General features: G+C 42.6%; 1 protein-coding gene across 21 annotated transcripts in view; it reads left to right on the top strand.

Annotated features, from left to right (window-relative positions):
* The window catches only part of LOC147115025 (band 4.1-like protein 3), a 335,880-nt gene that overhangs the window by 96,305 nt on the left and 226,831 nt on the right, over positions 1-12,744 (top strand). For 8 of the 21 annotated variants that reach the window (XM_085993258.1, XM_085993252.1, XM_085993251.1 and 5 more), the window contains exon 1: positions 5,158-5,446. The exons of 1 other annotated variant lie outside the window; for it this stretch is intronic. The gene's annotated coding sequence lies outside the window, so the exon portion shown is untranslated. Of the gene's footprint in view, positions 1-5,156; positions 5,447-6,164; positions 6,343-12,744 lie in introns of those variants that run through there. 12 more of the 21 variants (XM_085993248.1, XM_085993255.1, XM_085993253.1 and 9 more) reach the window with 4 other exon arrangements.

Genomic DNA, 12,744 nt, shown 5'->3' with positions numbered 1-12,744 from the left:
ATGACCTTTCATCAGACCTGAATCAGTCATCGACATAAGCATGGTACATAAGCAATTCTGTCACAGAATTTATGTTTGAACAAAAAAAATGGCAGACTGGTGAGAATTTTTTTAATTTTCCTTCTCTCCTAAAGGTTTATAGTACCTTATGTGCTGTGTGCTCTCCACTACCTTGCCCATATGGACATTCTTCTGTATGAACCCAGAGAGATCATATCAGAAGACTATTTGACTGTGGCGTCATCACAGCTGCCCCCAAATGAAGTCTACACATGTACCTTTTACAGCAGGGATGCTGGTTAGAAACGGGGAGTGGAAATCCTTTGATTTTTCTTTTCCTCCATAATCCAGGGATGCTGTGGCCAGGTTCACTGTCCCTGCTGCCACCTTGGTTCAGATCAACTAATCCTGATGCTTTAAAAAAAAAAAAGTGAAGAACCACTGAATTCTATAACCAGACAACATAATGGGTGACGCTCCATTAAGTATATGGTGGTGTTGGCGGTAACTATCTAGGAAAGCTAAAACTAATATTTCCAGTTGGAAAAATTACTTGAAGTTGAAGCCATCTAAAACATAAAAGTTTCTTCTTGTAGGTTGTAGTTCTGGTTTCCGGAGCAGACTATTCTATTTTGGTAAAATTGACGTAGCTAATGAGGAAAAGGATCAAGTCTGCTGGTATGATATTTGAGCAAAAATCATTAAGCTGGAATTCGTTATGACTCTTGTATCTTATTCAGGTTTTAATAGCTTAATCTGTAAATGTCAGAGGGGGAAAGAAATCAATTTTCTAAAACTGGCATAAATGCAAATTATAAATAAAATGTGGGCCCTTTTTATTAAAAAAAAATCAGAACAAAATTAGCAACCTTTTAATTTTTATATAATAAAATAAAATATATTACATAGAATATACAGCACAGAAACAGGCCATTTGGCCCAACTAGTCTGTGCTGGAGTCTGACCACAACTGGGAAAAAAAGTGCTGCTTTTCCTTGGCTATTCCTGTCATGTCTTGTCTTGTTTTCTACTGTGAATGAATCAGGCAGTAACACGTGAATGAATCGGGCAGTAACACAGGCCTGATCTAATTCTGAGTGGTGATAGTTTGATGACCATACCAAAAAACCTAACCTGAATGGTGCAACAGAAGGTTGTCTGTTTTATCAAAACACATGAAATAAAATAATTCCCAGCTTGGATATTGTGTTACACCCTGTAATACAGCCTTGGGGTTCAGGTAACCTTTATCAATGGCAAGAGTGAGTTTGCAGAACCCTTTGATTGTATTGCAGCTTTGTAAGGTGCATTGTCTAATCCAGCTGCTATGCCATACTTTCAGCTTTTATTTTTTTCCTGTCCTGAGGGCACCACTTTTTTTTGTTATTTTCCCTCCTTTCCCTATTGTCAGCCATGCCTTCAGCTGCTTGGGCTCAACGCTCTGGAATTCCCTCCCAAATCCTCTACACCTCTCCTCCCTTTAAAACGCTCCTTAAAACCTACATCTTTGACCAAGCTTTTAGTCACCTGTCCTAATATCACTTTGCCTCAGTGTCAAATTTTGTTTGATAATGCTCCTGTGACGCACCTTGTTTAAAGGTGCTATATAAATATAAGTTGTTGTATTCCCAATGCTGTGCACCATCCAGAAGTGTGGGGGATATGATCCCAGGCTTCCCCTAATACTGCTCTGAAATTTGGTCTCTGAGGTGCACGAAAGTGACCCAGGGATTACTCTTTTTCTGCAGTTTTCTCTTCCTCCTTATCCAGGGACTCTGGCCTCTACTTGATTCCTTCCTACAGTGATATAGCTGAAATAAGCAAGTTAGGAGTGTGAAGGAATCATAACTGTGGACCTACACCTGTGAATCTACATGGCAGTATGTGTTGGTTCTTCCATTGCATTGTGGGATCCCAGTTTCCCAGCGAACTTCCATATTTACTGCAATCCCATATCGAATTTGGACAATTTAAGCTTCAGTCGTCTGATCTGTAACTATTGTTCAAATGGAAATGCACACAATCAGACATGGACATGTGGAATCTAAAGGAATATAATGTATGTTTAAAGTGAAAGGTGCAAAGGTAGTGATGTTTAGGTTGCTTCTAATGTTATTTGGAGACCTAGAAAACTAATTGATGTCAATGAGTACCTATTAAAATGGTGTATACAGGAGGGAATCAATTTTGCAGATAACCAGGGAGTTTCCTCGGGTAGAGGAAAATGATCTGCATGTACAAGATGGGAGCTAAGTTGTTGGCACAAAACTTGGAAAAGAAGGGGCTGATATTTTGGTAAACATAGAGGAATAATGTTATTGCTGATTAAAGAAGAGGTGGTTTAATGTCCAAGGTAAATGAAGAAATGCATATAGTTAAAAAAAAAAGGGATACACACATACATACTTGCCAACCATCAGATGGTTAGCATTTTGATGGCCTGGTCATTAATTAACTGCCAGGAAGTGGTGAAGTGTGCCAGCATGTGGGTTGGGGGAGGAGAACGGAAGAGTACCAGCTTGAATGGAGGAAGGTAGAAGAAGAGCACCAGATTTTCTAATTGGAGGTGAAACGATGATGGCCACCAGACCCTGAATATAAGCCTTAAAGTTTTCTCATTTGTGTTATGAGGAACATCTGTCTTCACAGATGGAATGACTGCAGTGTGCAAGTAATGTTGTGTGCCAACCTTACTCATCACGAGCTGATTAATCCTCGTCCTCTGATTACTGCCGTGGAGGACTGACTCTGTTTTAGTGTTGCTTCAATAGGCTTGTTATTGTGTAGCCAAAAGGAGCTCAAGGAACCCCTGCTTATACTCCCAGCCACCTTGGGTAATTTATGGGACCTGGAGTGGCACTGGGTGGCTGGGATTCTTCTTAGAGGACCCAAATAGCCCTGTAAGCCAATACCTTCACAGATAGGGTGCTTCTAACCAGACAAGTAATGAGAAGGTTACCAGTGCTCTGTGCTGGTAGGCTGTGTGGTTTTAGGGTCTTTGGTAAAGAGCTATGCTCAGCGATGGGAAACTGTAAGCTGGAGCTCTCATTTCTACAACTGGATTTCAGTATCACAGGGGTGAAGTGGACCAGGAACAACAAAAAGTGAGATTAGTAAATACAGCAATTTCATAGTGTTGTGACAAAGTTCACACATCTGAAGTGTTGACTTGTCTGTTATCTCCACAGTTGCTGCCTGACCTGCTGAGTGTTTCCAACATTTTCTGTTTCTGTTTTCAAGTTTCCAACATCTGCAGTTTTTTGCTCTTTGTTCTATATCCAATCATTTTGGCTTAGTAATCTATAACCTAAATCAGCAAATGAAAAAGATAACTGAATCTTAAAATGCACAGAAGGTTGTTTGGCATCTGAAAGAGAAAATTAATTAACATATTTTAGGTGTGATTCTTCATTGGAACTGGTAGAATCAGACTGGAGAAGTCCCTTGCTAGACTGGCAAAAAAGGAATTGCCAGAAAAAAACAGGTCGAGGTCGAGAGTTCGGATGCTATGTTCAGGAAAAGATGCCTATAGGAGGTTTACTAGCTTGTAAAAAAAAAAGTTATTAATCTGCCTGCTTTCTTCTACATCCACACTTTGTGCCAACCCCTGGCCAGTGGAACAGATGGTGACCAATGATCAGCAAATGCTGCTCTTGTGTTAACTGCTAGGAGGTGACACCGTTATTTTTCACCCTCTTGATCTGATGTTTGCTCACACTTGTTCCTGATGGTTCAAACTAAGTCAGTAACTCAGTGTGGGAAATTTATTAGCACAAACCTTAATCCTTCATTCTGTTGATTGCTAACATGCAAACGGTTTTTGAGAGAATAATGTCCTATTTTATTTTTCTTCATTCCCCAATTAAGATTCGCTCTGCTCTATACTATCACACCCAACCTGCTCGAAGGTCTTCCTTAATGTTATTTAGAGTTATGTGAGAGCAGCTGTGGTTGAACTTGTTCAAGTTTTCCATCTCGCCTTACAATTCTCTGCTTGAGGTTTCTTCACAGCTGTGTGGTTGAGATGGGAAACCTGCGTTTGTGGGAGAGGACGAGGGTATTCACGGGTGGAAAGACACTTCTTAGCATCCAGTGGTGTAATTATTATTCTCTACCATGCTACTTAGAACAACCAATTTTACATTTAAGACACCTCCATACCCGAATATTTTCTCATTATTTAGACCGTTTTGCTTTAATGAAGGAGTCTCTTTAGCATTGTTAAAAGTAAAGGGCTACGAAGAATTAGTTACCATTAACACAATTTTGTTCGGTGTATTTTTGATTACCGAGAAAAAACCGACCATCTAATTGGGAAAGCTGCCTGGGAAGAATTACGGCACCCAGTAATTGAGGGACCTGAATTAGTGTGGGTAGATACGGCCATCAACTCAGCGAGTGTCTGTAATCGTTTCAATCCAGCTGTGTGCGGAAATTCAGGTCTCTTATGTGGCACAAACATTTGGCTGACATGTATGCAGCTAAATTGGGCAATATAAAACACCACCTGGAAATTAAATCCTATCGCATCAAGCAGCTTGACATGCAGTGTCCGCCCTCTCCCACTTGGTCTTGTAGAGCCTTAACCAACCGGCCGCTCAAGCTTTGCGTGCCTTTCATACGCTTAGCAATAAGTGCAAGTTCAGAATACAGATCTTGAGTTTGTACATGGAGTGTTTCCTTTCTTTTATTTGGAAAATTTATATTTCAGGAAAATTTGAGTTTATTAAATGGTGCAATGTCATGTTCACTAAACAACAATAAAACTTAACTGGGTTAAGGGGTTTGATTCTCTTAATTTGGTGCATAAGTGCATTGTGTTTCTATAATGCACGTACAAGTGATTTTTGAAAGTTTTACCTTTTGATTTATTAAATGATGCAGTGCAGCAGCAGAACAGTAAAGGGATCTTACAAATTGCCATGCATCAAAGTATGCAGCTGAGGAAAGTTCCTTTGCGTGTGTAACACTGTACTGAAGCAATCTGTTTCTAATTATATACTGCATCGAGTAGAGAGAGAGAGAGCGAGCGAGCAGCTTCCAGCCCCCAAATTCCCACAGCGCTCGCTTGCCACATCTGTGGTGGCCGGTTCAGCGCTGTGGAAGAGCGCTCCTCCTCTCTTTTCCCCCCCCCGCCGCCTCCCCCACAGCTCCCCCCCCCGGCTCCCCCTCCAGTCTCCCTGATGCACTGTAACACTGCGCACAGGCAAACAAGCCACCGTCTTGCTCCTTCCTCGCCACCCGCACACAGCAACCCGATAGAAGGGGGGACGAGTGGGTGGTGGCTGGAGCCGGGGCAGTGATTTGGCGGGCCCCCGGCTGCTGTAAGACGCTGGAGAGTTGGCGTGTTGTGGGTGCGGTGACGCGTGGCTCAGGAGGAAGCTTGCTGCTCATCGCCGCCGCCAGTCAGCGTGCTTCAGCCGGCTCTGCTGCAAGGACGGCCAAGGTATGGCTCTGCACCCAGCGCTGCGCTCCCCGGGCACCGCGCCGCTCTTCGCCCGCTTTCTGCCGTCTGCTCTCGGCGCCATATTCAACTTTCTGGGTTTCTTATTTTAAAATGTAATTCCTGTCAGTTTTCTATTTGAGTCAGCAGGATGTGAGCAGTTGGTGGGGATGCAGGGCTGGGCTGCACGATTTAAGTGGCGGGCTCGGAGCTCTGTTTACTCTCTTCCCTGTCTTGTGATCGCCTTTCATGTGGTCTCTTGCAATAGGGCCGCGCACGGCTCGCGGGCAGCTTTATTCGCTGCTGATTTTAACACGGCAGACATATATGTGAATAATAATAGTGTCGGATCGCACTGTAGGAGCCACTTTGATCGCAGCGGCTCGGATGTGTGGTGTTTACGAATTTGCAAATCGATGACTTAAACGCTGCAATAGAATACACGCAATAAAGACCTCAGAAGGCATATTTGAAACTGGAAATATGATCTAGAAATATGCCACATTGGGTTTGGTTTCACCAGAAGGGTAATTCTAAGGTGGGTGGGTGGTTCATCAATTATGCTTCTACATATATAAAACGTTACGTTATATAACATTTTGTACATAATTACAGATATGTCTACGAGTTAGTGCACAAAAAGAGGGAGATCCCTGCGTGATTCATCTCTTTTGGTCAGTAAGATGAGTTGCAGCTTTGATTGTTTCCCCATTGCCAGCAGTTCTGCAATGCGGTGGGTGTGGTGTGGAGTAAATGGCAGTTGTGGACCGCTGCAGTGACAGCACTCTCCGGACCGCATCGTGACTGAGAAAAGCTGCCGCCGACCCTGCCACCTTCTCTCACTTTATTCCCGCACCAGGCAGGGGGAAGGCTGAATTTCGCCCCTCTCCTCCTCACTGGTAAGTTTGTGGCAACATATGGTAGCCATCAAGAGAAACCTTGAAAGTGGCCAGGAATCCATCTTTGGAAACATGCATCACATTTGATGCCTTTCAACTTTAGTGTGTTCCATATTTCCAAACAAGGTTGCATTTCATTGTCTTCTTGAATGTCCTTTATTATATTCATTAAGCATGCTACAGAATATCTTAAAATGAAGCATAAAATTAACATGAGTACTTGATAATGCAACGAAGAAAGGCCAGTGATTTAATCCAGGGCTGTTAAGATGCTGTTGCTCCAAGTTATCCTGCTACATGTAGCTAATTGTATCCTGCACATTGCTTGAAATATACCCAGGTACCTTTAAAACATTGTGAAAGTTGAATCTTCACAATTTAAATATTTGTTGGTATCTCCAGTTTAATGCTTAAGATACTCAATTTTACACAATTACATTTTCTTCATTAGTGCTGCCACCTTTTTGTTAAATTTAAATAAAACCCCTGGAAATCAAGGGACTTGATTTTTTAATGGTATTGATACATTTATAGATAATTGTTTAGCCACAGCATCAATTTAAAAGAATTGGTAACACTATTGACCGAAGATCAACTTCGAATTTATTCACGCACTCCATACCAAAATAAGGTTTTCAGAAGTAAATTTGTACTGATTTATTTTTAGGGAAAAAGAGAGTGCACTTGTTTAGTCAGTAGAGCATTCTTTATTTGAATGTGCTTTCTGTGTAAACAATTACTAGAGTTGTTGGTTTGGAAGTATTGTTTGAATTTTTTTTAAATTTATTTTTATCTTAAACACCTGACCTTGAAATTTCACTTGGAAGGGTGATGCATCCACAGCAGCAGCATCAGCCCATTGAGTATTCATTCAGACCAAACTCCCTTAGAACATTTTCTGTTTTCATGTGGTTTGTCTCGACAAATAATTGTATATATTATCCTGTTGCAATGTATAATAGAAATAAAGCAGCTACCATGGATATACTGCTATTTCCACCAGAGGCCACAATGCTTCTGGCAAGATGTCTTGCTTTGACCTGGTTACTCATTGTTCTGGTAAAACATTACAACATAATGACCTATTCACAGACTGAAGCATTTTACTATGGTAGTTGCTGTATATTATCCACAGGTGCACTACCTATTTAATACATACGTCAGTCACTGCTCCTTACATAATTCATTGGCCAGTTTCAGTTATTATGTGTAATAGAAATGCAGTGACGCTTGGGCTATACTTTGCAACAAACTGGCATGGTAGATATTTTGCAGTAACCTGATGTAAAGTTTCTCCCCACCCTCCTTCAAGCTGCAATAGATAGTAATTCACCCATCAATTTAACTACAGAAGTATTAAAAGCAGTAAAATTAATGGTGGCCTTATTACCATAATTAATATTATGAGTCTTGCATGTGACCAGTACTGAAACTATATAAATATATATATATATACATATATATATATAATGTGTATTAAATGCTTTGGTTATCTGATGAAATGTAGTTAATATTTGTGGGTGGTATAGGAAGAACCATGATAAGTGCTATGGAGGTGGATTTCAGTTGCTCCAGAATTTAGTTTCTTTATCATAGAACATTTCTGAAGATAATTGTGATATAATGACTATTGAGATGAGGTAAGGGGCTATACCTTGCCTTACCAGGGTGAACAAATAAAAACAGATTTCATTTTATGCTTCTGCCTCAAAGCAGTCATTTTGTTTTACAATATAAAATTATTCTTTGATGCATGCATTGATGAGTCTCACTAGGAATTGGTTTGTTTTTCATCAGCCTGATTTACTTCAAGCTGATATTCTAACATGGGAATTTCTTTTGATTTTGCACAGTCATTCTTGATAATCATAATTTATATGTAATGCAGATTTACAGTGGTGTCTATACAGGGCTACGCAGTATTTGCTTTTTGGAAGTTGTTTGCTTTTTTTTGAGACAAGAATTTTCCATCATTTTTCAGACAGCTGTTCAGTTTCTAGCACCAAATGATGTTCCCTCCAGCAGCTTCCTATCAATTTGCAGCCAGAACTCAGATTCAATGCCCTTGACAGATTTATTCAGCAGATTAAAGTATTTAATGTGCAATGATTGTTGCTGAGATCAAAGTCCGATATTGTGTAAAAATGATTCATTTTGAACAGATGTAGAAGGAGCAGTATTACTCTTTTGTGGAAATTTTAAACCCACCCCATGGAAACGAGGTGAGGGGGGGGGCAGATAAAATAAGGGCGGGGATGCAGCCCATGGGATCCCGCAGCCTTCTGTGGGATTGGATTTTAACGTGTTTTCAGCAGGCGTGCGGGACACCTGCTAGAAGGCAGTGGGGTCCTGCCTCAAATGTGCAGATCTCGCTCAGATGACTGCAATTTCAGCTTGAGATTGAGTGAGCAGGGAGTGGTGCCTTCCCCCATCAAGCCAAACCTGCCAGGAGCTGCATTGAGGGCGAGATGAGGCCCAGTGAGGTAAGATGTTTTAAATTTCCTCCAGGACCACAACGTAACCTTGAGCTTCCCCAGACCTGAGCTTTCCTCCCCAGCCTCCCAACCATGATCACCTGCTGACCTCCCAATCAACCTAACATAGTGCTGGGTACCGTTTTTATTCGTTTATGGGATGTGGGCGTCGTTGGCAAGGCCAGCATTTATTGCCCATCCCTATTTGCCCTTGAGAAGGTGGTGGTGAGCCGCCTTCTTGAACCGCTGCAGTCCGTGTGGTGAAGGTACTCCCACAGTGCCGTTAGGGAAGGAGTTCCAGGATTTTGACCCAGCGACGATGAAGGAACAACGATATACTTCTAAGTCAGGATGGTGTGTGTAACCTGGAGGACAACTTGGAGGTGGTGGTGTTCCCATGTGCCTGCTGCCCTTGTCCTTCTAGGTGGTAGAGGTTGTGGGTTTGAGAGATGCTGCCAAAGGAGCCTTGGCGAGTTGCTGCAGTGCATCTTGTAGATGGTACACACTGCAGCCGCAATACGCCGGTGGTGGAGGGAGTGAATGTTTTAAGGTGGTGGATGGGGTGCCAATCAAGCAGGCTGCTTTGTCCTGGATGGTGTCGAGCTTCTTGAGTGTTGTTGGAGCTACACTCATCCAGGCAAGTGGAGAGTATTCCATCACACTCCCTACTTGTACCTTGCAGATGGTGGAAAGGCTTTGGGGAGTCAGGAGGTGAGACACCAGCCCCAGAATACCTAGGCTCTGACCTCTTATTGCCACAGTATTTATTTGGCTGGTCCAGTTAAGTTTCTGGTCAATGGTGACCCCCCAGGATGTTGATGGTGGGGGATTCGGTGATGGTAATACTGTTGAATGTCAAGGGGCGATGGTTAGAGTCTTGCTTGTTGGAGATAGTAATTGCCTGGCACTTGTGTGGCGTGAATGTTACCTGCCATTTATTAGCCCAAGTCTGAATGTCATCCATCCAGGTCTTGTTGCATGCGGGCATGGACTACTTCATTATCTGAGGAGTTACGAATGGCACTGAACACTCTGCAGTCCTCAGCGAACATCCCCATTTCTGACCTTATGATGAAGCAGCTAAAGATGGTTGGGCCTAGGACACTGCTCTGAGGAACTCCTGCAGCGATGTCCTGGGGCTGTGATGATTGACCACCAACCACCACAACCATCTTCATTTGTGCTAGGTATGACTCCAGCCAGTGGAGCATTTTCCCCTGCTTCCCATTGACTTCAGTTTTACTAGGGCACCTTGATGCCACACTCGGTCAAATGCTGCCTTGATATCAAGGGCAGTCACTCTCACCACACCTCTGGAATTCAGCTCCTTTGTTCACGTTTGGACCTAGGCTGTAATGAGGCCCGGAGCCACGTGGTCCTGGAGGAAACCAAACTGGGCATCAGTGAGCAGTTATTGGTGAGTTAAGTGCCGCTTGATGGCACTGTTGATGACACCTTTCATCACTTTGCTGATAATTGAAAGCAGACTGATGGGGCGGTAATTGGCTGGATTGGATTTGTCCTGCTTTTTGTGGACAGGACATACGTGGGTAGTTTTCCACATTGTCTGATAGATGCCAGTTTTGTAGCTGTACTGGAACTGTTTCCACAGGGCCTCAATGGCTGCGGCCTGCTGCTTGCCAGTAGTGGATTCGGCCGAGCGACTGATAAGCCACATGGAAATGAGGCCTTGAAAATCGCCTGGCTGTGGGTCTGTTGTAAAAGGGGGGGGGGAAGATGCAGGTTTCACACTACCTGATATTTCAGTGTTGAAGGTTTTTGGATTTGGATTAACATTAACTTCTTTCTTTAGTGGTTGCTTTGAGCACTTGTAATCTGTTCACCACTGGAATCGAATGCAACAAAACACACAAATTATATGCTTTAAAAAAAAAAAGTCAAATGAAAAAAATTTAACCAGCTACATTTAGAAATGATGATGGGGGATGGGTGTTTAAATAAAGCAAGTGCTTAAGGCAACTATCTGGAATATGGCAGGAAGTGGAATCCACTGGCCTCGATTTTAACTGACCCGTGGAGTCGGGATTGGAGGCGTGCGGGGGGTTGAAGTCCCAAATTCGGGGGTCCCGACACCATCCCGCCCCAAACCTGCCTCCATGTAAGTTTCAAAGGAGGCGGGTACCCGCCCCGCACTGGGACCTGCCTACCCGAGGCGAGAAGGGATTAGTGACAATTAACTGCCTGTTAACAGGCAGTTTTTAGCCTAATCCCTATTTTAAAGTTTGAACTGTGGGATTCCCGACGGCTCCAAACCACGCCAAGTTAGAGGAGTCGGGCCGTCGGGTTGAAGGACTTGGAGGGGTCGAGATGTCTGTGTTCAGGTGAGTGATGGGTGCATGAGTGCAAAGGTAAGTGTCTAAAGTGTGTAAAGAAGTTTAAATTACCTGTACTTACCTTTTCAGCCTTCCTTCCTCTAGGTTTCGGGAGTCCATCATCTAACCGGCACAGAAAGCAGAACGGCTGCGAACTGTCAAAAGTGACAGCCTGCAGCTTTCTGTGCCGGAGAGATTTCTAACTGAGTCTGTGTAGAAGGACTCGGGTTAGAAGCAAGACTGTCTTGACAGGTGAAATTTCAGTGTGTGATGTCACCTGTTGCTGGGTGACCCTAATTGGCCTGCTGAGCCCGTTGGGCAGGCTCAACAAGGTCAATCAAGTTAAAATCGAGTGGATTGGCCGCATCGCGATGGAGGCGGGACTACAACCCCGAAAGTTGTAGTCCCGCCTCCTTCCCGACTTCTGAGTGAAAATCACCACCATTGTATCAGAAATGTTGCTGAAAGTGCTTGACATTCATTGTTGCCAAAACACACTAACTTTAATCTTGTAAGTTTGCTTTGAAGCTATTAACCTGTTTTTATGATTCTTCACATGTATCTTAGTTTGATTAGTTCAGTTCTTTACTGGCATATATCGAGTGTACTTAATTGGAAACTGGGATTTATAGTCCATCCTAGTGCCAGTAAAATTTCATTTGATGGTCATATTTGCAGGCGATATGAAATGTTATCCCAAAGAGTAATCTACTATGTAGGAGAGAATAAAGTACAAGGGAGTAATTTTGACTGTATACAATAGTGTAAAACGGTTGATAGCGAGTCAGCAGCCCGTTTTTCTCGGTTTTCGTTTAAGTCAATGGAAATAATAATTATTTGAGATGTAAAAGGGGCTGCCGATTCACTATCACCTGTTTTAAGCTATCGAACAAAGTCAAACTTGGCACCCAAGTGTATTAATATCCATGCAGAATGATTGTTGGCCAAGAGTTCCCGATTTGGGCACAATGGGCTCAAATTGCTCCCAAAATAGCCCTAGTTTTCAAAAAAAAACATTTTGCTCAAGTTTCTGCTCACTCATTTGCATATCACTGAACATAAAATCTGCCACGGGCAGCGTTTTAGAACATAATTTAAAAAGAAATTGAATTAAACATATCCCTTGATGAGGTAACTTGGTGCAGTTTTATTAATACAGCTGAAAATGGGTTTATCGCAAGAAATAAGCATTTTTGATTGGGTGTCTAGCCCACCACTCGTGAGTAACCCGGTTTTACATAACTGAAAATGACTTGGAACCATTTACTAGTTACATTGGTGTACAATAGTGTTTCTTAGTAAATTAAAACATTTTTTTTAAAGCTTTTAGAAGGTGCCTATTAGTGTCCTTGAGCCAAAAAAGCTTAATTTAAGAGTCTCCTCGAAGGCCCGTGAACGGGCGCAATTAGCAGAAACTTGCAATGGGGATTAAGATGATATGTGGGCATGGCCAGTTTTGTGGGTGGGGCTGGCTTCTAGCGCAATGTTTTTGAAACTAGTGCAAAAGATCACGGAAATGTGATTTCCACTGGACGTAATTGCGCTTGAAATTTCTCGATCATTTTCATTGGTTTGGCTGATTTTGGAGGAATTGC

This window comes from Somniosus microcephalus, chromosome 7 (genome assembly GCF_052327205.1).
Source record: "Somniosus microcephalus isolate GS21.2 chromosome 7, FLI_Smic_1.0, whole genome shotgun sequence".
Lineage (NCBI taxonomy): Eukaryota > Metazoa > Chordata > Chondrichthyes > Squaliformes > Somniosidae > Somniosus > Somniosus microcephalus.
The sequence above is the reverse complement of the archived record's forward strand: the minus strand, read 5'-3'. Positions and strand labels throughout refer to the sequence as shown.